This window comes from Eublepharis macularius, chromosome 13 (genome assembly GCF_028583425.1).
Source record: "Eublepharis macularius isolate TG4126 chromosome 13, MPM_Emac_v1.0, whole genome shotgun sequence".
In the NCBI taxonomy this organism is placed as follows: Eukaryota; Metazoa; Chordata; class Lepidosauria; order Squamata; family Eublepharidae; genus Eublepharis; species Eublepharis macularius.
In genome coordinates, this window is record NC_072802.1 from 39,054,016 (window position 1) to 39,078,317 (window position 24,302).

Below are 24,302 nucleotides of genomic sequence, written 5' to 3' on the forward strand. Positions count from 1 at the left end.
TGTTCAGATGAGCGAAGCTGCCATGGAGGAGCATAGAGAGGGAGACGGTCCCGTAGGTATACTGGGCCAAGGCCGTGAAGAGTTTTGTATGTGATAACCAGTACCTTGAACTGAGCACCAATACCTGAACAGATAGGTAGCCAATGGAATGACTGCAGAGTGGGGGTGAGGTTCATGTTCCTGCTTGCTCCTGATAGCTGTTGTGCTGCAGCATTTTGCACCAATTGGAGTCTCCTAGTTACTTTGGATGGGAGACCAATGTATAGTGCATTACAATAGTCAAGTCTTGGTGTTACCATAGCATGGATCCAGGTGGCCAGATTGACAGCATCAAGGTAGGGGACCATCTTCCAGACTAGACTGAGTTGGGAGAAGGCCTTTTTTGCAGCTGCATTTACTTGCTTCTCTAACAGCAATGTGGCATCCAGTATAACCCCTAGGCTCTTAACCAAGTCTGCAAGGGTCAGCTGAACCCAACTGTAAATTAGGAGCACAATGTCCTTCAAGATTGTCATCTTCCCAATCAGCATCATGTCCATCTTGTCTGTTTCAACTTGTTTTCAGCCATTTCATTGCAGTTGACAGGCAGCAACTCAGGATGTTTACTGTATCTCCAGGGGATTTGAACAGAGAGATATAAAGCTGGGTGCTTATTGGTCCAATTCCATAGGCCTTACATCCAGTTCCATAGAGGTAAAATAATATGGGGGATAAGACTGTGCCCTGTGGAATCCTGCAAGATAATCCCCACACTGAAGATAGCTGGTCACCAACAGCAATCCTTTATGTCCATTCCATGAGGAGTGATTTAAATCAGTCCAAGGCATACCCCTTGATGCCTACTTCTGCCTCTAAATGCCTCAAAAATATGGCATAGTCTACATTATCAAAGGCTGCATATAGGTCCAGGAGGAGCAGACAAAGGTTATCAACTGTAGCCACCAAAGCCATTTCCATCCCATAGCCCAATCTGAACCCAGACTGGAAAAGGTCTACAACAGTTAGCCAGGAAGGCCTGGAATTGGTTTACTGCTGCAATCTCAATCACTTTGCTCAGAAAGGACAGATTAGCGATTGGGCAATAATTGGCAATCTAGGATGGCTTTTTAAGTAGTGGGTGGATGATTACCTTTTTGAGTGGCAGAGGGAAGGTGCCCTGAGTTAGTGACTGATTCATGATAGACATCAAGGGCTTATTCATGTGCTGTTTACAAGATTTTAGCAGCCAAGATAGGCAAGGAAGAACTACAGAATTATGATAATAGCATCTATACTATCTTAGGCTGTTGGAACTATGGAGCCTTCCTCCAAGCTAAGGAGCCTTTCTTCATCTTAAGTAGCTGTACTGTTGGAAGAGGTGACAAGTTGGAGGAAGGTTGTATGCGCTAGACTGGAAGAGGGCTTAAAAATTTGTTCAGTTGAGTGGTTCAATACTTGATAAGGCTGGCAGGTCTGGCCTGGCAACCCATGGAAGACCAGGTGGAGAGCAGACATGGGGGTTGGCCATCAGTAACAGCATGCCATCACTTCTGGGAAAACCTGCAAGTAACATTACACCTCTCTAGGCATCACTGAAAACTCTATGGTAGAATCAAAGAGTTTCCAACAATTCCTAGAGAGGACTGACATCACTTCTGGGAATTACCTGGACATGCCATCAGTCATATATAGGAATCACTGAAAACGAGGGCCACCTGGTGGCCAGGTTGCGGCCATCAGGCACAGAGAGGGGCGAAGCATGGTGGCTGTCATGTTGCCGGCTCACCCAGCATCCTCTGGGTAGGCCAGCAAGCCAATCAGTTTAAATTCCCTGACCATTCTATCAGGAACAGCCAGGGGAGTGTGAGCAGGGGGTGGGACCTGGCGGCAGACCTCAGGGAAGCAGTTCTCCCTCAGGTCTGGCTGCTGGGTATAAGTTCAGCTCCCCGCCCTGATTCTAGCACTTCGCTTATGTCACTCCTTGCTTTCCCCCCTCAGTGGCGGTCTGGGGGGGTTAGGGGTCATCCGACCCATATGCATCGCCAATTCTCCTTCATGCTGTATTCAATAAACTTGTGGCCAATTTGTTCTCCAGCTTGGTGTGGGTTTGAGTTTGTCACCTGCCATCCTTTCCCTTGCCCTCAGCATAGGCCGCAGACTTTGTTTTACCATAGAGTTTCTGGCAATTCCTAGAGAGGTGTGACATCACTGACAGTGATGTATTAATTTCTTTTTTTTTCCCCTCTGGCTTTTGGATCACCAGTGGGCAATGTCTGCTGGGGATGGGAGATCTCCTGCCTCCAGCAGGCACACAGCAGCCCTAATTCATGTTCGTATCTAGGATGCATATGTATCATGAAGTCACCATCAGCATTCCCCTCATTTGCATGCCACCACAATCTGAAGCACATTGGGTAATCACAAGAGACAAAGCCTTTTCTTTTGTGACATCTATACTTTGGAATTCTTTCTCCACTGGGGCCAAATATACTATCCTTTTTGGTGCCATGCAAAAACATTGCAAGGTGGCTCACAGTCAATTTAATATTTATATAAAGTGAGAAATTATGATTGATCAAGGGCAAGGGAATTTGCACATATCCAAGGCTGCAGTCAGCAATGTTCTTTGTTTATCTCTTTGGGAATGAATATATTATACACTATATACATTAAAAATGTAGAGAAACTTCTACAGCAATGAGTCAGGAGGACCATTTTGGCAAGAGTGCCAGTTAGCCACAGTTCATTGGCTTGCCTGATAAAATAAATTAGCTGCTAAATTCTATCATCACCCAAATTAATTCATTGTCAAAATTAAGGATTCTGCTATCCCTAATACAGTGGTTATTAGCTCTGGTTGCTCTGCCTCAGGGCTGCAAAAGGCCTTTCTTATTCTCCCATTCTTATGATAAGGATGACACCAAGCATTTTTGATGCTTTCTGGCTGAACTCATTCTGTCATAGCAGAACGGTTGATATTTCACACCAAAATGCTAGCCGTACTTCAAGGACGAGTCATCTGATCAAAGGGTGCCACAAATTTTCATAGAGGGTGACAGATGGGAAATCGTAAAAGCATTACTTATAAGAATGGCCACTGCAGATTTAAGATACACTTCTAAGTCCATTTTACCACAACATGCTCACCTTTGAAATAACCTCTAATTCTAATTATTACTATTATCACCCATCCCAGCCTGCATTGTATTATACCTAGACTTTATATATAAGAGATGCTCAGAACTTCCTATATTGTGACAGATAAAACAATCAATGAAAAAAATGTCTGGGCATAATTTTTTTTTTATGTTGTATATTCTAACGTAATGCACCCCATGATAGTAGAAGATGTACTGCCTAAAAAAAAAAGGTAGACAACTTATTTGGCACATCTTGACTATACTTTATCTTCAGTTTTAAAATGAGTTTCATTCACTATGATGGCACCTTTTCCAAGGAGATTAACTGCCCTTGAATAAGCAACTCTACCCTACAAGCTATGTTTTTTCTCTGTCTGATTCCACAGTCTCTATGATGCTCCAGCAAAAAACATTTCAAAGGAGAACGTGTTGACAACTTGATATGTTCACTTATAGTACAGTATATAAGCAGATGAGCTAGAAATCCCAACATTCTTGACTGAAATCTGACCTCGACTATAAAATGTTTAGATAGTCATAAATAAGCCACAGTCTCTCAGCCTCAGCCCTTATCTGCAACATGGAGATATTACTGGACTACCTTACAGGAGTGTTTCAAAACAAAAAATCCATCTGTATTACTTTGAACACTGTAGCAATATACATGCTAAGATCTGCTTATTTTCAAATAAGCTGATTGGGAGCAGGCAAATAGTGAGTTCAAAAGAATGGTGAGATTTTCACAGACATTTTCATCATTTAATATTTTTATCACACAATGGGGCCTGAGTCTGACTCAAAACGGGGGGAAAGTGCTTTGCCTATTCAGAAAATTTCAACAGACAGTTTTGCCCTTAGTAACATCGCACCTACTATAGTAACATCAGTAGATTGCCAAACCAAACTGGCTATGATCTCATCAGAGTCAATGCATGAACCCTCATCGCCTGATATCACTCTAGGAAGAGCTTCTACACCAGCTAACCAGGAAAAATTACGCCGAAGAAGCATCACATAAGGGAAACAAATGGCTTGTAAACAAGGTATTTAAAAAAAAAATCAATTAAGGAAACCTTTGCCTTTCTTCCTACCCAAATCTTTTGTCTTTCCTCCTACTTACAAAGTGTTGACCTTAACATTGAAATGGGAGCATAGCCTTAGTCTTAATACAGCATCTGTCCTCTAAAATAGGAAAACTTTACATCTCCCCAATATAATTATCCCATCCTCAACTCAAGGCTGTTGTATATATTGTGCAAATATTGTGCAAATCATGGCTGCTGACAGCATTAATCATATTTTTTAAAGAGTTCACATGGAAAAAAGCTCTTTTTACGTAGTAAATTACTACCATGTTCCACCAATATGTTGGTTTCCTGTTTTCAAGGTGTATTTTATACTTCCAAATTAGCCTGAGGATTGCAGAACAGCACAAGAGAGATTGCCATTGCCAGCCTGTGCTGAGATGCACAAATTACTGTTTTTGGTTCTCATAGGGTTCTTTAATGGTGGAGGAACCCAAATTCTTCTCCTTAACCACACACCCCCATCTGAATTTTGCTGTTCTGCCAAATTTTACCCAGCTGTTTTGCACTTACCATTTTTTTTATTTAACACTTTTTCCAATTGATTTTAGTTTTTCTTAAAGTATAACTTTCTCTTGATATGAGAACTAGTGTTGTGTAGTGGTTAGGGTGTCAGGCGATGATCAGTGAATCTCAGGTTTGAATCTCCATTCTCCCATGGAAGCTCTCTGGGTGACTTCGGTCACACACTCTCAGCTTAACCTACTTCACAGGGTTGTTGTGAGGATAAAATGGAGGAGAGGAGGACAGTGTAAGCTCTCTCCATTGGGGAGAATGGTGGGGTATAAATGAATGTAAAATAAATAAAATAAAAAGTAAATGGTGTCAACATTTGCATAACATATAATTAAATCCCTTGCAAACATGCACATAAATCCCAAATTTCCTGCAAAATTTTTCCTTCAAACTTTGCATTCTTAAACTGTAAAATAAATCCTTCCTTTCCTAGAGCATGGGTCTCTTATTTCCTAATGATTGACAATCATTTGGTAAACATAGGCAGATCATGATGAACATATGTGTTCATCAGCAGAGCAGAGAGACGCAGAGGACTCTTCTGAGGGAGAGGCAGCTGGCGAACCTGACCCAGATCCACAGCCAGTGGCAGAGGCACTGCAGGAGGAGGCAGTCTCTGAAGACTCAGACATAGAGCCAAGCTACAAGTGATGCCTTACACAGGTTGGACACTTGTCAGCGTCCCTCAAGTTTTGATGAGAAATGTAGGCATCCTGGTTTTACAGCTTGGCTCTCCATTACAGCTGCAAGACCAGGATGCCTACATTTCCCATCAAAACTTGAGGGAAGCTGACAAGTGTCCAACCTGTGTCAGGCATCACTTGTAGCTTGGCTCATAGATCCACAGCCAGGTCCCAGCACATCGGTTCCTCAGCTTCCCAGTCCTGGGCCAGCAGCAGAGAGCCAGGCACCAGCCAGCTCTCCCCCTCAGCTTCCCAGCCCTGGGCTGGCAACAGAAAGCCAGGAGCAGGCCAGCTTTCCCCCTCCATCACCAGAGCCTCAGGAGCGCTGTCGGAGGAGGGCTAGGAGAGCCCTCCAAGCCAGAAGGTGCAGTGCCAGGCTAGCAGCACAGCACCAGCCCAGCATCACTAGTGATGATGAGTGCTTGCAGGAGCAGGACTGAGACAGCTGGCAGGTGTATGCTATAGCACAAGCAGCTGACCACTGTGAGGGTTAAAAGCAGTTGAAAAGGGAGTGGCTGTGTGGAAGCAATGTGTCTGCTTACTATTGACCTTGCTGCTGTGTTTGGAATGGATTTGCTTGTCTCTAACCTTGGCCTGTTCATGTGGACTTGTTTCTGGAATACCCCTTTGGACTTGAAACTGTGAGTGTTGTCCAATTGGTGCCTGAACTTTGGAACTGTGCTTTGCCCTGCTCAGACAACTTGAGAGTTGTCCCTTGCCTGCTGCCAGTGTGAGTCTGTAATCGGGACAATATGAGAAGTATGATCAACCAGCAGAATTGCAATTTATAAAAGAATCCTAAACTCTGACTGGAATAGCCCTGATCTTGTCAGATCTTTGCAGCTAAGCAGTGTTGCCTCTGGTTAGTACTTGGATAGGAGACCATCAAGGAAGTCCAGGGTCACTACATGGAGACAGGCAAGCCACCTTGTCTCCTGCCTTGAAAGCCCTATGGGATCCCCATAACTTGGCTGTGTTGTGGCAACATTTTATACACACATTTGCCCCAAACAACAGGCAGCAATCCTTCTTTTGTCTGACTATATGGGTTTGTAAGTCAAAAGGACGTAGGAGAAGTCCTACTGGACCCTTCTAGCCCAGTATCCTGTCTCTCACAGTGATCCAGCAAATGCCATTGAAGGACTACAAGCATGGCCACAGATGTTTCTCCCTGGCATTTACATGTGTAGCTGAATAATGGGAAATGTAATTAATTTTATCTATTAGTACTACTGTTGTCGTCACTATTTTTTATTTTTATTTGGGAAGATTTTATTGATTTTTATTTGGGAAGGAGCCCTGTGGCACAGAGTGGTAAGCTGCAGTATTGCAGCCCAAGCTCTGCTCATGAACTGAGTTCGATCCCAGCGGGAGCCGGGTTCAGCTAGCCAGCTCAAGGTTGACTCAGGCTTCCATCCTTCCGAGGTTGGTAAAATGAATACCCAGTTTCCTGGGGGTAAAGTGTAGACGACTGGGGAAGGCAATGGCAATGGCAAACCACCCCATAACAAAAAGTCTGTCAAGAAAACATCATGATGAGATGTCCCCTCATGACTCGGTGGGAAGACCAACCTGGAGTCCCTTGAAAGAAAGAAAGGCAGGCGGAACTTATTTTAAAATAAATTCTAATGCATGCGATCCTTGAACATGGAGGTTCCATTCAGCCATCATGGCAGACGGAAGGGCATTTCTGCCGTAAATTTAATCCATGCCCTTTTTAAAGCCATCTAAGTGATTGACCATCACCACATCCAGTGGCAGCAATTTCTGCAAGTGACTTGTGCATTGTGTGAAGCACAGTTGTCTATCTTCAATATACTGGTCATCCATTTCATTGGGAGACCCCAGGTTCTATGAGTTTATCCACTTTCTCCAGATCATGCACCATTTTATAAAACTCTTATACTGTTCCCTCTTTAAAAAAATTTCACCCCTTAATAATTTTAGATGCCCTTTTCTGCACTTTCCCAGGTCTATGACATCCTTTTAAAGATGGAAAACCCAGAATTTTACATGGTATTCAAATATGGTTTCACTATTGATCTATAGAAGGGCATTATGATACTGGCTGCTTCATTTCTTAACCTTGTCTTCATAATCCCTAGCACAGAAGCTATCTTTTCACTGTTGCTACACACTTAGTTAAACACATACGGCATTCTCAGTTTTAGCTGCAGAGAAGGCTTATGAACCATCATAGTCTAAGGCCATTTCCGCATGTCCTTAAGTGATGGCCCGCTCACCGAACATGGGCAGCTTTTCCAATTCACTTCAGATGTCTCTGTTTTCTAAGTGGTTGCAGGTTGTTTGGCTTCAATTTTTGGTGCCTTTTCTGGCACCAAGGGAAAGTGCAGTTCCAGAAAAGGCACCAAAAATTGAAGTCAAACAAGCTGCAACCATTTTGAAAATGGAAACATCAGGAGTGAAGTGGAAAAGCTGCTCGTGTTCAGTGAGTGGGCCATCTCTTTAAGGATATGCAGGAAAGATCTTTGTCAAACTGCCACATGTACACAATTCAGTGACATTCCTATTTTTTGCCTTTTTTAAAAAAAAATCTGCTTATAACAATAACATTTGATTTATATACCACCCTTCAGGACAACTTAACGTGCATTCAGAGCAGTTTACAAAGTGTGTTATTATTATCCTCACAACAATCACCCTGTGAGGTGGGTCAGGCTGAGACAGCTCTAAGAGAGCTGTGACTGACCCAAGGTCACCCAACTGGTTTCAAGGGTAGAGTGGGGAATCTCATCTGGTTTTTCAGATTACAATTCTGCCACTCTTAACCACTACACCAAACTTGCTCATATGTTCCCTCCTATGTAAGGATCAAACTGGGTTTGACTGCTCATTTCACTGACATAGAAAATTTGTAAAGTGCCTTGGAGGACCACCAGCAGCCATGAATAAGCAACAGCTCTGACAGCACAGCAAGAACTATTTGGCCAGTGGTGCCAACAGTGGGTACTGGCTCACCTCCTGATAGTGCATGAAGAGCTGAGCTATTACCTTGGTTGGTGCTGCTGGCCAGGTGTGAGCCAATTGGCCCTAAGGGCTAGCTTGTAGTGTTGTTAGGCTTGCCCCGGGGGCATTTTAAACTTGTCAGTATGCCACTGAATCAAATAGTGGAGAATATTCAGATGCTAAAGAATGAAGGATGTATTTACTTTGTACATTTTTATCCCATCCTTCCTCCAAGGATAGTGTGTATCATTCTCCTCTCCTTTATTTTGTCCTTATAACTTTGTGAAGTAGGTTAGGCTGGGAGAGTTACTGGTCCAAGGTCACCCAGCGATTTGACTGGCGATTTGAACCTCTGTTTCCCAGCTCCTTCAATGCTGACACCCCAACCACTATACAACACCAGGTATCCAGTAACAGAAACGTAACTCTTCTGAAAATAGAACTCATTCACCCTCTCAACATTTTTTATCAGTTTTTCCTCATGATTCCATGGCTAGTTAGACCTATGAGGAAGTGTTGATTAACAACTCTAGTGCTCAATCCAACCTGCTTACAGCTTCAGACAGAACCGTTAATGCCTGACTGTCATTTCAATGGGTTATACCTATCACAGGTTAACTGTGAAAAACTGTTTAATATGTTTACATCTAAAGGCTGAGATTATTGTTTTAAATCCACTCTGCTCCCTGCAGGAAACAATACTTTATTCCAGAGGAGTCTCAGAAGGGGGAAAGGAAGGTCAACAAACCCAGCCTTCTCTCCTTCTTTCCTATAATTGAACTAGTTTTCTACGCAAGGAGATAAAATATGTGAAAGGTAAGAAATCAGAGTCATTATGAGATTATCACAAAGTCGCAGAGAGATTAAGACTTTAAAAAAATGTTCATGTGATTTAAGTATCTCTTGGCAAGTTTCAGAGTTTGTTTAATTTGGTTGGGAAGGAAATCTATTTATTTTAGTGACCTGCCAATGAAAGAAAATTAACCATGTGCATTTCTTTCCTCACATAGTGGTTGGTACATTGCAATACCTGACCTGAATACTCCAGACAAGCCTGATCTTGTCAGATCTCAGAAGCTAAGCAAGGTTGGCTTTGGTTAGTAATTGGATGGGTGGCCTCCCAATAAAACCAGGGTTGCAGAGGCAAGAAATGGCAAACCACCTCTAGTAATCTCTTGCCTTGAAAACTCGAGCAGAGATCACCACTTTCCACCGCCACCGCATTGCATGGAGCTATATCAGCACAGCAGGGTCACTTGTGGTTCAATGGGAATATTTTTGTGGACTACTGTGGTGTAATGTGGCACTGGCATAGCATCATGTCAGAGCTTGGGGTATTCCAAACTCCCACGAGGGGCAGAGCTGAGCCATTGGGGGGTCATCTGGTCACGTCCCTAGGTAGCAATGTTGCAGCCACGGTGGGAACCCAATTGGCTACTTGACCAGAGCCCAACAACATAGGCATGACCTAGCAAAGTGACATGTGTCCAGAAAGCAATTACGGAGATAAAGAAGGGAGGAGTCAAAATAGGGAATTGTGAGGCTGGAGCTACCATCCCATCTGCACTGTAGCTCTTGGGGGAAGCCCTACCCTCCTGCTACAGCCAGGAAGCTATGAGATCCCTGGGCTTTAGTATATCTGGTCTGAAAATAAACCGCAAAAACACCTTATTGGCATTTTTCAGGTAAATTTGAGAATTCTGATTCTAACTGATTTTCACATATACTGGTATTGACTGTCCTGATTCATCCCAGAAATATCTGGTATTAACCAGGTTCACTGTTCAAAGACCAGAACAGCCACTTGTTTTACTTACTTTTGTTTTTTACCTGGGGAAAAAAGGGAAGGGGAAGGAAGCGATTTTCAGAGGCAAATGGCATTGTTCATTAGGGGAAGCTCAACTGGCATTGCTCATCAGGGGAAGTTCAATCACAACAATTCTCTCATTTAATCTATGAGAGACTCATCATGTTTGGACACAGAGTTGAGCTGGCCCTAATGAGTGATACCATTCACTGGTGAGAACTGCCTTGCCCAAGTCTCTCCCTCCCTCCCTTTTTTTGCCCAGGAAAACTGCCAAGAGGGAGGGAAACAAGCTGCTGCAACCAGCTGCAGCTTCAGAATGAGATTCTGTGGAGGGGGGAATGTGTGCCTTCTGCGCTAGTTGGTGCTGTAAGGGATGCTCTGGTTTGGTATTGGGCCTGTTGGGCTTTGTTGGTTCTTTTTGGCCAGTTGTTGCTGTTCTGTGTGTGGACATGGAGAAAGCATGGAATTTCCACCCCCATAGGAAACAATGGAGAGTAGCTGGGGGGGGGGTACCTTGTTCAGGGGCCTGCAGAATTGGATCCCTCAACTCAGGGCCAAGCTACAAGTGACGAATGATACTTGAACGGCAAGTGTATTTCTCCCTGTTCACTTGCCCTCCACTCAATCCACTTGCTGTTCAAGTGTCATTCGTCATGTGTAGCTTGGCCCTCAGAAGCCCAACATACCTTGAGTCTGGTTTAGTTCCATTCTCAGGGCCAAGCTACACATGACGAATGACACTTGAACAGCAAGTGTATTTCTCCCTGTTCACTTGCCCTCCACTCAATCCACTTGCCGTTCAAGTGTCATTCGTCATGTGTAGCTTGGCCCTCAGTCTTCTTGAAACTAGTGGTCAGGCAGCTCTTGCAGTTTGGTGTAATTTGCCTCCAAATCAGCCCCTCCAACTCCCCCAGAAAGATTCCCCATAGGGAATAATTAGCATAGTTAATTTTGGAATCCAGAAAAAAATCCAGATCCAAATACAAAATTGGTATAAGAGAACCTGAATATCAGGAATAGCAATATTTATGGCTTTTCTGATACCAGAATCTGAAAAATACCAATGGGGGGGGGGGTCATCTCCAGTCTACACTACTGTCACTGGGCTACTAGCCTGATTCTACTTAAAGCAGCTTCATGCCTCAGGGGTATATCTGTAGCATTTGGGAAAGGAAAAGGTCTGTTTGGCACAGCTATCTTTCTCAAGGGTTACATATGAGCCAATTAAACAAACTATTTGGTAATGCTGGAGAATGGAAATGCACAGTATCCGAAGCATGTGAGTGCTAATATAATCTCCTCTTATTCTCCCTGAAATTAGATGCGTCTTGAATTCATGCTGCTTCAAGAAGAAGGAAATCTCTTGACAGCATTGAAGGGGGTGAGAAGGATTAAATCTCTAAAAGCCTTTTCACTCAGATAAAATTAGAGCTACCTACAGAGTAATAAAAATCTATGAACCCGTGATTCTCATGCTCACCAGCTGCCAGCACTGACAGGCAATCAGGAGAGTTCATAAACAAGAAGTCGCATGGCCAGCAACATACAGAATTCACCATGAGAATTATCCTCTTTGTTGCCTTCAGGATAAATTTCCAATCTGTTAGGATATCTGTCTCCCTAAAGGGAGAACAAAATCTCTTTCTTGATTAATTCCATTGTAGAAGTAAACATAGATATTTTTTCATGTGGACTAGAGGCAACCATTTTGTAAAAAATAGGGATGAATGGGTGCTTCCTAGTCCATTCCTTAGACAGCCAGCATGATGCAGCAGTTAGTGTCTAGACCAGGGAGATCTGAGTCCAAATCTCTACTAATCATGAGGGCTATAAGCCAAGAGGGATGTCTCCTCCCTCCTCCAGTATCAATGGTGTTGTGCCTCTTTATATCTGCTGCTGGGGAGCATGGGCAGGAGAATGCTGTTGCAGCCATCCCTTTTGGGCTTCCTAGAGGTAGCTGGCTAAACAATGTGTGAAGAGAATGCTGGGCCTGATGGGCCTTCGGTCTGATCCAGCATGGCTCTTCTTATGTTCTTATGTCCTATTCCAACATAATGCTCACTTTTAGAAAGTCATTTATACCTACCACACACATAATTTACATTGCAATTCTATGCAGCCTTAACTCTTCTAAGTTTATTGACTTCAGTGTACTTAGAAGCATGCAGCTCCACACAGGATTGCACTGTTAGATATGTAATAAGCTTCCAAAGTCTATGTCTGATTTATTAATGCATGCAAAAAATGTAAATCTTTTGAAGAAAATTTTAATACAAGGAAATAAAAATGGTGCAAAAGCACACATATGATTCACACAAGGCTGGAGTTGGAAAAAAAAGGAGGGGGTTTCAGGCTGGAACAGCAGGGATGAGAAATTCATATCATCCCCTAGTATAAGGCCGGGGCTGTAATTCTTCAGTATCATGTAAACAATTGGGTTGTTGCAAGCATGGCTTTTATTCAGCTGGAACATGGTAGAACGGAATTCCGGAACCTCTTGAAAATGGTCACATGGCTGGTGGCCCTGCCCCCTGATTCCAGACAAAGGGGAGTTTAGATTGCCCTCCGCGCCACAGCGTGGAGGGCAACCTAAACTTCCCTCTGTCTGGAGATCAGGGGGCGGGGCCACCAGCCATGTGACCATTTTCTCTGACGGCAACCCACTGAGTTCCACCATCTCTTTTCCCAGAAAAAAAGCCCTGGTTGCAAGCATTCTGCCAATTATCTTGAGCACAAACTGATAGGGAGGGAGAGCATTTAAATGAAATGATGTATTATTTTTGGAACTGATGCTACATGTCAATGACATGACAATAATAACCATCAGGTTTCTAACTCTCCACTTTCCTTTTTCAGCTGGCTATGGATCTTAAAGCAGTAAATGCAGAATGTTTCAAAATGCTACACAACGTTGCCCTTGGGGGGTTACTAGACATGATTGTGCCACTATAAAGTGAAGGTTTATTTCTCACCCCCTGGAATCAGCGAGACTTTATAGTGCTTAATCTTGATTAATGCTTATTATTCATAATTAGAGATGGGCACGAACTGCATTACAAACTTCAAAAACCCACGAAAATGGCGATCACGCGATCGCGATCCGGCGGTTCGTTATCGGCCATGGCCAACGAACCAGCAGTTGGTAAAAGCCCGGTTCGGTGCATTTGGCCATGGTTCGGGAAGCCAGACAGTCAGGCATCAGCAATCAATTCCCCTGGCAATGGAGCTGGGGGAATGCCTGAACTCTGTCTGCGCTCCTTCTGTCGCCCTGGAAACCCGAACGGAAGCCCAGCTTACCTTGATCGGCAGGTCCTCCTTCCAACCACGGAGCTGCAAAGTGGTTACAAGTTGGGAGAAGACACCCAGGGGAGGGAGGGGGAAGGGGGTGTCCTGTAGCCATGGGCACTCCAATCTCATCCCTGCAAACCCTGATAGGCAGCTCTGATGGCCAAGCACAGACCTCCTGCATTGCTCAATGGGACCTGTGCTTATAAATAGCCATGGGCTCCCAGGGTGGGTTTCACTTTCAGCGAGCAGTGGAGTGGGACAGAGCTCTTGCTTGCCACTTGCTAGCCTTTGGGGAGAGAGAATAATTCAGCTTGGCTTTGGGAGACAGAGATCTATCTCCTCTGATTCCAGAGCTGCTGCCTGGCTCTGGGGCCAAGCTCAGTGAGCACCTCGGCTGAGGGCTCACATGATTATTGATCAGTGCCTGATCAGGTCAGGTCTGTGGGAATGGTGGTCTAGGGCTCTAGCCCCTCCTTCCCTCTGGTGCCAGGGCTGCTCCCAGGCCCTGGGGTCAAGTTCAGCTGGTACCTCGGCTGAGGGCTCACATTAGTGCCTGATCTGTTCAGGTCTGTGGGAGTGGTGGGCTAGGGCTCTAGTCCCTCCCTCCCTCTGGTGCCAGGGCTGCTGCCAGGCCCTAGGGCCAAGCTCGGTGGGCACCTCGGCTGAGGGTTCACAGTGTCATCTCCGTTCTTCTTCTCAATTGTTGTTTGCTGGCACAATGAGGCTTTGGGTGGGGGACAAGAGTGGTCGTGGGGGGAAGTGCAGAGATTGTCCTGGTTGCAGCACGGGAAACAGTGCTGTGCAGGACTCTGGAACAGCAGAGACTCCCGCTCCCCCAAAATCCCCAGTTGTGGCTGTGGAGGAGGCTGAAGAGGTCTTGCCGGTGGCGGAAGAGGAACTCCTGAAAAATTTTGGGGAGGAGGAGGCCGAGGGATCCTTGGAGGAATGGTTGGGGTTCAAGGAAACCTCCAGCCCATCCCCATCCCAAACTACTGGTGGTGCTGTCCCTGCCTGCAGTCCACCCTTCACTCTGTCTTCCATTGCCAGCTCCGTGGCACAGCCAGCAGCAACCCTTTGTCCTCCCTCCCCTGGAACCCTAAGTGGGCCACGGTTCAACCTCAATGTTTGGAGGCACTTTCGGTCCCTTCCTACTGATTCCCACGTGGTGCGGTGCTGTGTGTGTGAGGGCCTGGTGTGCAGGGGCAATGACCTGAAGCACCTGTCATCGACGGCCCTGACTCGGCACCTGAAGAGACACCACCCGAGCCTGTGGTCTCTGTCCTCAGCCAGCATAATATCTGTCGGGGCGAGACCGAGGGCCACCAGCTCATTTGATCTGGGATCAATGGGATGGTCTCCAGAATGCACCCCGAGCAAGAAGCCTTGCCTTGAGGGTGCAGCTGGTGAGAGTGGAAGGGTCAGGCAGGCCTCCCTGGGGTGGTTCCGCTGAAAAGGGTGAGGTCAAGGGCTCAGGAGACGTTCATTCTTGTGGTGACTCAGATGATTGCCCTGCAAGGCTTCCCCCTATCAGTCATGGAGGGCGTGGGCTTCCAACTGCTGCTCCAGCACTTTTCCCCATGGTTCTCCATGCCGTCATGGTGCACCGTTGGGCATCGAGTTGTGCCCGCCCTGTACGAGGCAGTGCAAGACATGGTGTGCAGAGACCTGTCGGCTGCCTAAGGCAGAACAGTGCACTTCACGGCCAACCTGTGGAGTGGCTGCCATCACAGGTACCTTGCCATCACTGCCCACTGGTGGCAACCAGAGGACCTCTGCCTCCCCAGGCCAAGATCTGGCAGCCGTAAAAAGGTGCCCAGCTTGACACCGGGCTACAGGGCGGTTCTTCTTCAGGCCCAGGGGATGGATGAGGTCCACACCGGGAAGAACATCACCGCCACCGTCAAGGCGGTTCTGAGGGAGTGGATGTCCGGGTAGAAGGGTTTGTCCATCGCTTCATGGTCACAGACGCGGGAGCCAACATGTTGGCAGCCCTGAAAGAGGCATCCCTCCCGGGCCTGGTGTGCATGGTGCACAAGCTGCACCTCGTGATGCGGGATGTGCTCGGGCTGGGGAGCAAGCCAAGGGACAGCTGGGATAAGGGAACCTTGCGGATGCACAATCTGCTGAACAGCTGCCGTCGCATCGCTTCCCACTTCTCTCACAGTATAAATTCTTCCCATGAGCTGTTCCAGAGGTAGGGGGAGGCAAGGGACCCTGAGCACCAACTCTTCCAGAACCTGCCCACCCGCTGAAACTCCACCTATGACATGATATGTCGTCTGGTGGAGCAGAAGGGTGCATTGGAAGACATTCTGTCCTCTTCAGATGTGCTGAGGAGGGGAAAGGAGTTGAGCCTCAGCTCCATGGACTGGAGAGTCCTTGCCCAGATGTCCCGGATCCTGAAACCCTTCAAGGATGCCACTGAGCTCTTGTGCTCCTACCAGGCCAGCTTGGGTCAGGTCCTCCTTCTGATCCATGACCTAGACCAGTTTCTAGCCCAGGAGTTTCGGCAAGGGCAAGAGCTGCTCCCCAGGGTCCGGGACTTTGTCCGGAGGATCCAGGCCTGCGTTGCTGAACGCCTGCATCCTCTACACTGTCAGGCGCCATACCAACTGGCCTCCCTCTGTGACCCCCGCATCAAGGGCAGCATCGCCACCCAGGCAGGTCAGATACAGCACTGGAAAAAGGAGCTCCGCAGAGTGGTGCTCCGTTTCCAGAGACAGAGGGCAGGAGAGAAGGAACCGGGCAGCAGCGAGGGGCAGGCGGTGGAGGAGGAGGGGAAGGAGGTGGGAAGAGAGCCACACCAGGGAAGAGCTCCCCCCCCAAAGGACACATTCGATCTCTGAGCCTCGTCAGTGGGCTGCATGGTTGGCCGCTGCACGGCGGGCGCGTCCCTCTCAGTGGAGGACTTGGCGGGGACCATGGTGTGCGAGTACCTTTCTGAGCCCACCGAGCCCCCCCCCAGGCCAACCTGTTGCAGTATTGGGTGAGGAAATCTGACCGATGGCCGGACCTGTCCCTCGTGGCAACAAACATCCTGTCCTGCCCTCCCACCAGCGTGCAGAGCGAGCGGGTGTTCTCCCACCTGGGAGACCTCCTCCGTCCCCGCCGCACACGTCTGTACCTGTACCTGGTGGACATGTTGACGTTCATCAAGGTGAACCTCAATGTACTGGGGCACCCTCCCGTGGACCTGGACCTACCCGAGCTCTGAGCCACCCTGGGGTTGTAGCTGGCTTAGCTCGTCCACAGCGGGCTCAAGCCTCCCTCAGTTCTCAGAGCTGCTTCCATGGCTGGTGACCCTTTGCCCCCTCCTCTCCCAGACAAGTCCCCATTCCCTCTTCACACCTCTCACTCTCTGTATCTGCTCAGATGCCTCCCAACCTCTCCTGTCTTTCCCATCCTGTCCTTTCCACAAAAGGCAGGAAGGTGGTTGAGGTCTGCTGCTGCTGCTTTTGGGCACGAGGGGCAGCTCAGGAGCTGTTGCTGGTGTTAGTGTGGCACCGCACGGTACCCCCCCTTTCCATGGTAACCTGCTGCCCCCTCTGAGCAGGGGAGAATGGGTCCCTCGCCCTCACACCCTTTCCGTGAAGGCCGGACAGTGGGTGCTGTATGATGCTTCAGCTTTGGGCCATGAGGGACAGATCAACTACTGTTGCACATAAGATTGTACGTCACAGTGGCCCCTGCCAACAGCAGTGGCTGTTCCCTCTGGGCAGGGGTGAATAGGTAATGCTGCTACGACCAGTCATGTCCTTTCCGCGAAGGCAGGAAGGTGTGGTGCTGCGAGCTGATGCCGCTTTCTGCCATGAGGAGCAGCTCTGCTGCTGTTGCTGGTGTTAGCATGGCACCGCATGGCACCCCCCCCTTTCCATGAGCACTTGCTGCCCCCTCTGAGCAGGGGGGGAATGGGTCCCTCGCCCTCACACCCTTTCCGTGAAGGCCAGACGGTGGGTGCTGTATGATGCTTCGGCTTTGGGCCATGAGGGACAGATCAACTGCTGTTGTGCATAAAATTGCACATCATGGTGACTCCTGCCAACAGCAGCGGTGGTCCCCTCTGGGCAGGGGTGAATGGGTAATGCCGCCATGACCAGTCACGTCCTTTCTGCAAAGGCAGGAAGGTGAGTGATGCTGGTGACAGCCTCCTCTGTGACACAGGGGGAGTGGACAAGCCTCTGCCACAACAGTCTGCACACTCCTTCAGGGTGGATGTGGGATCCCTCCGTCCCAGTCCTGCTGCGCAATGCGGCCAGGAAGCCTCGGGCTCGGCCCTCCTCTCCCACACAAGTACACGGTCCCTCTTCTCACCTCGCTCTCTGCAGAACACTGAGTCCCCTCCCAACAACCTCTCCGGTCCTGTCCTATTCCATCCTTTCCGCAAAGACAAGAAGATGGTTGATGCTGGCTGCCACTGCAGAGTTCCTCAGTGGGAGGAACAGCCTCATGGCTGTTAGGATCTTCCGACTTCACAGACCCTCTTCCGACCTGTCCCTCTCTGGAGCACTCCAACCCCTAACCCCTCCTGTCCTTCCATGGGGGGTGCCGCCGGACCCCCTGCCCCCTAAAGGGGAGGTGGCTCATTGCTGTTACCCCATGACTGCCAGGCCTGGCGGCCACCGTCATCACCCTTCTTCCAGCCTGCGCTGGGAATACCAGCACGCTCCACTTTGGACTGGCGGTTGCAGGGGGCTCCTTCCCACTTACCCCCACATGACAGGTCCTCTCCCTCCAATCCTTTCTGGCAAGGCAGGAAGGTGTGTGCTGTTGGCTGCTGCTGCACTGTTCCTCAGTGGGACCCTCAGGTGAGGACCCTCGCTTGCTGGGGGATCAGGCCCCCATCCGAATGACATGTCCTCTCCCACCCACGCCGGGAATACCAACGCGCTCCTCTTTGGCCTTTTGGGCGGGCACATGGGGGGTGCCGCAGGTGAGCGGCCAGACCCCCCACCCCCTAAAGGGGAGGTGGCCCATTGTTGTTTCCCTGTGGCCGCCAGGCCCGGCAGCCGCTGTCAACACCCACCTTCTGTACACTGGCCCAATGTCAACTGGTGGCTCTAAAAGACTCTCCGGGAATATGGGCTCTGTAAGTGCCACGGGGGGTGTTCTGCGCCCAACAAACCATGAACCGCGAACTGGTTCAGTAATGGGAAATGTTCATTGCAGTTCGCGATCTCGGGGTCATCATTGGCACTGAACTGCAAACCGCTGGTTCGTTAAATTTTTTTGGTTCGCACCCATGTCTATTCAGTGGTTCTCTCAATTGCCTGGCTTTTGCTTGTTCTGAGACCCGAAACAGAAGTGACGAGTTACCTCAATTCAACCTGGGTTTCCTTGCCTCAAGGTTTGACGGGAAGTGTAGGCGTCCTTGCAGGTGCATCGCTGCATTTCTCCTTCCCCTGCTTGCGTGGCCTGGAGCTACATAGCCGCACGTGCTCTGCCTCCCCCCCCCATCGCACTGAGCGTCACTTCATCTCTCCCCCCCTCATCTGGCTCAGTTCCTGCAGTTCTGGGCTGCGCAGCTTCTGGTGGGGGCCGGGCAAGTGAGGGGGAGATGCAGCGTGCTCCGGGGGCCTTTCCTCCCGCTCTCCCAGTGCAGCCCGGTGTCGCTCTGTGGGGACTGGGCCAGGCAAGGGGAGGGAGATGAAGTGATGTTCAGTGCGACGGGGGAGGCAACTCCACCCCCCTCGCCTGGCCCAGCCCCACAGAGCAACACCGGGCTTCACTGGGAGAGCAGGAGGTAAGGCTCCTGGAGCATGCTGCATCTCCCCCTCACTCGGCCGCCCCCACCAGAAGCCACGCAGACCAGAACTGCAGGGACTGGGCCAGACGAGGGAGGGGGGGAGATGAAGTGACGCTCAGTGTGACGGGGGGGGGGAGGCAGAGCACGTGCGGCTATGTAGCTCCGGGCCACGCAAGCAGGGGAAGGAGAAATGCAGCGATGCACCTGCAAGGATGCCTACACTTCCCGTCAAACCTTGAGGCAAGGAAACCCAGGTTGAATTGAGATAACTCGTCACATCTGTTTCGGCTCTGAGTTCCTTTTTCCTCCTGAAATGAAGAATAATTAATACTAATCTTTTGTGTGTGTGTGTTGGGGGTGCAATTGACAGATCACTGAACATTAATTCATTTTTTGAAACTCTTGGAAACTAACAATCAGACAATCACTACTATACCTATTGGGATACCCCCTCCCTGCTCATTTATACATGTGCTAATGGTGTCTCTCTCTCTCTCTCTCTCTCTCTCTCTCCCCCCCCCCATTCCAGATCATGCAAAAGAAAAACCCATAAACAAAGCAAGGGAGAGAGAGAGAGAGACATCTCTCATAGTCAAGGAGTGACATGTACAAATGATGATAATGTTGTATTTCTTTCCACTTGGCAAGTCAGTGTGGACGTACAGTTTGTAACAGATAACTCATTAGCTTCGGCTCTGTTTGTTCTGCCTTGCTTTACAGAGTCCGTATTTGGGTCCTTGTGGTAGGAGCAATTGTTTTTCCAAATGTGTCAGTAAAGCGTGGAAGCAGCGAAACAAAGAAGCTGTCACATCAACTGAAGCAGGGACGTCTAAAAGGCTGAGCAATGCAACACCCTTCTGCAATTAGATGTGTAAGTCTTAACTACAGAGAGAAGCTCTAGTGCCTACCTTGAATGGAAGAAGGGAGGGAATCCCATTAACTCAGGATTTGTTTGACTCTGAGAGTAACAATAAATGTCTTTCAGATCCATCTGAATTTATAGGCAGGGAACCAAAGGCAAACTGGGTCAAAGGAACTTGTTTAGCATCTTGTTAAATTCGAGATCAAGCTCATATCTAAAGGTAGGGCAGCCAAATATTTAGAACGTTCCATGTTTTTGATTTTGTGTCTTATTGTATTTTCTTCCATCATTAATGACCTGCAACCTGTGCTAGAAAATGATATTGCTTTATCTCAGGCATTAGGAGGCAGGCAAACCTTTTCTTCCCCATAGACAGACCCCCAACTTTAAACAACAATGCACCTCCCAACATGGACATGAACTCTGGGACCAGAGTAACCAAGATGTCAACTTTGTCCTCATACTCACTCCAACAATACAATCACTGGACCTAACAACACCAGCTATACCATCTCATTCACTTGTTCCTCTTCCAACATTATATATGCCATCAAGTATCAGCAAAGCCCTTCAGCTATCTATATTGGACTAACAATATAGCAAAAGAATGTATGGATGTAAATTTGATATCAAAAACACATCATTCAAAAACCAGTGGGAGAACATTTCAATCTGCCAGGACATTTATCGCTGACCTCAGAGAAGCAGTTCTCAAGCAGAGAGATTTCAAAGGAAAATTACAACAGGAGATTGCTGAAAGTGAGTTTATTTGCAAATTTGGAACAATGGATGCCCCAGGGTTGAAGGGGGGACATAGGATTTTCCTCACATAACAGATGCTTATTTTATGCACTTCACACCCATGTTCTATCAACCTAATTACAACATGTATTATAGCCAGCTTCCTGACAATCTAATTTGCAATACTCCTCCCACCTTGGACTTTAAAGGCTCCTACCTTTTTCCACTCCATGTATCTGACAAAGAAAGCTTTGACTCTTGAAAGCTCACACTCTGGAAATCTAGTTGGTCTCTAAGGTGCTTCTGGAACCAATTCTTGCTCTTCCTAACCAATGACCATCGTCTCCTGTGAAATCTTTTTTCTTTTCTCTTTTTTAAGCTTGAGGCAACCTAAAGCTTTTTTACAATGTGCATTTGAGCAAGGAATCAGGTTTGAAACTGGTTGGAGGGGATGGAAAATAGCCACATGGAAAAAACTGACCCCAGGAGACTAAAGTGACAGCAGATGCAAAGATACAAAAGCAGCAAGCAACCCATCCACCAGTTTGAAGACAACTGCCTGGGGCTAAAGGAGATTGGTGGAGGGAATGGAACTGGGTGACCATTGTCAGTCTTGCCAAAGAGAAATGCCATCAATTTTCACAAATTTGCTTGTTTCATTCAAATATTTTTGATTCAAGTTGCTTCTGCATTGTGTAACTCAAACTTGTGAACCTTTATTTTCACACCATTTTCTGTTTCCTTGCACCACATTGTTCCTGTGAAATGTACGCAGTTTGCAACATTACCCATGCACCAATGAATCAACATTTTACATATAGCAAATGTATAAATTATGTATATTGTGTGGATAAATCTCAAATACAATGTTTAAAAAGTTTTTTTAATGCCTAAAACAGCCAGACAGAAACCATTTACAAAGCTGTTAGGATAAAACAGAGACACAAAAAAAAGCATGTGTTTACCCAGTTTACATGTGACATTGAGAGGTGTGATAGGAGTGGGGTGGGGAGGAAAGCCTGTTGATAAAGGTTATATTTATATGCCAAACTTTCATTAAAAAATAAAACTAGCAAGGCAGGTTACAGCAACAATACAAGTCACAAAATTATAACGGAAAATAATCCAGCAGCCAACCTCCCCCCCCCCCCAGCCCTAGTTCTCTCTCCTTTTAACAGCATTATTAATACCATCATCATTCAAAGCCAACATCACTAAGGGCCAAAGGAGATGTTACTTTTTTGGTAAGTTGCGTCTGGGTTTCCCTAATGCAACTTGTGTTCTTTTCAGACAAAGCAGCTTCAGGGAATGACATTTTAAAGATCAAATGGACCCTGTTGCATTTGGAACTGAATTGGGGGGGAGGGACCTTGGTTCCTCCACCTCCCACATTTTGAAAAGCTGAAATGGACAATCAGAAAGTTATTAACTTGAGCTTGAAGCGGCATGTGCTGGGAATACTCCATGTGATGATACAAATTATATAAATAATTCCTTGCTGGGGGGAGGGGTGTCAGCTTCTCAACACATTGTGGGGGGGGGGAGGCAGGAGTCCATCCTTCCACCATGCCACACTTCCAAGTGCAAAAGGGTTACCTCATTTTTAAAATGGCATTCCCTGAAGCCAATCTGTGAGAGATGTGTGATCTAAGGAAAAAATGTTACAATTTTAGATTCAGGATTCAAGGGGAGGGGGTTTACCATGGCTACTGATGTTCATGTAGAACATTTCCAGTTCAGGATTAAAATCTGTGTGTTTTTCAAGGCTTGGAGTTTCAGGACCATTATTTTCAATAGGGAATGTATTTAATGATCTGGGGCAGCTGTTTATAAAGCACCAAATTTGCACAGAACATAAACCTTCATCTAATCTAAAGACCCCCTGAGTTTTAAGCAGATTGAGCAAGGAGGTTTGAATTTACTGATCCCTGAAGTCGATGCCTCTTTGTGCAGGAGCACTTCTCTCTACTGATTTCTGGGGTGGGGGAATGGCAGTCAAGTGGTGGCCTAGCAGGAGAGTACCAACTGACCAATGGCATAACAATAAAAGCCTAAATTCATTTCATTTTCCAGTGACTGACCAATAACAAACTTTTTATCACCTTTCTTCTGAAAACTCTGCATTTGGAATGCAGCCAAACAAGAAAACTACATGGATTTTTGGGGGACCGGGGGTGGTGGTTTTGTAATGCCAAAGAATCCTAGATTTGCCCCCTCAGTTGGAAGAATGAGACAGACACAATTTCTTGGAATAAATGGCCGCTTTATTAAACATAACATCGACACTAAACTGCGGCAAGGGCAAACTATGCGGTACAGGTCAGGCCACGGGGTCCCTCAGACCACCGCCCTGACCTGTCTGGGTGAGCCCCACTGCCCCGGGCGTAATCCATTCATGGAATGGCCTCAGCCCAGCCGGCCAGGCAAAGGGTTCCCCCTCAAGCTCCTAAAGCCTCAGCCATACAGCATGAGGGAAGGACTTGCACCTGGGGTTCCCTGGTGGCAGTCTGCACAGGTGGTGGCAGCCATGAAGCATTACCCTCCGTCCTGAGAGACCCCATTTCCCCACCGTTGGGGAATTGCCAAAGGGGGTGCTCACCAGGCCGCTCCCTATTTCCCCACTTTCTCCTGCCAACGCGAAAGGCCAAGCCTCGGCTTAGGCCCTCGCGCCCCACAGGTGGCCTAGCGCCAACCTGAGCCCGAGCCGCAGGTCATCTAGAAAGATGTCATTGCCGGATGGGGACAAATGGACCCCATAAGCCCTGTAAAGGGTGGCATTAGCGGCCTTAATGCGAGGGTGAGGGAGGTAGATGCCGAGGCCAGTAGCTAAGGCTTTTTGAATTGCCCTATTGGCCCTGCGCCTGGCTCGAGGCATACCACGGGGGTCCAACGACTCCCGCCATCTGCGGCGGGGGAGCATCTCTGACCAGAATATATAAACACTGGGCCAGCGGTTCTTAATCACCCGAAGGTCAGCAATCACCTGCAAGGACAGGGCTCTGCCTTTCAATAAACCGAGGTCATTACCACCTACGTGTAAGACCAAAATATGGGGAGGAGGACCGTTCCTTCCCCCAAACAAGAGAGGCAGCAACCCAGACCACCGAAGGCCGCGCCTTCCCAGCCATTCAATTGAAGCGTCTTCGCTCAGCCCCAGCTGAGCTCCAATCAGCGTCCGTCTGGCTTGCACCGCAGCCCAGAACACCATACTGTGGCCCGCGATAAGAATCCGCTTCCTCTCAAAGATGCCCCCAGCACCTGGAACAAAATTCAAACTGCATGAGATGAAAACAAAGGGAGGGGACGAATGTATGACCGAAAAGCAGCCGACCTCCATCTGCCCACCTTCTGAATGGTCTTATCAGCATAGCCCATGGCCGCCGCAGTAGATGCAGCTCCAATCCGAAAAGAATGAGTGCCAAATTTGACACCCACTAGACCCAGCCGCCGCAGCGCTCTATCCGTGACTGCCCAGAATTGATAGCGGGTTA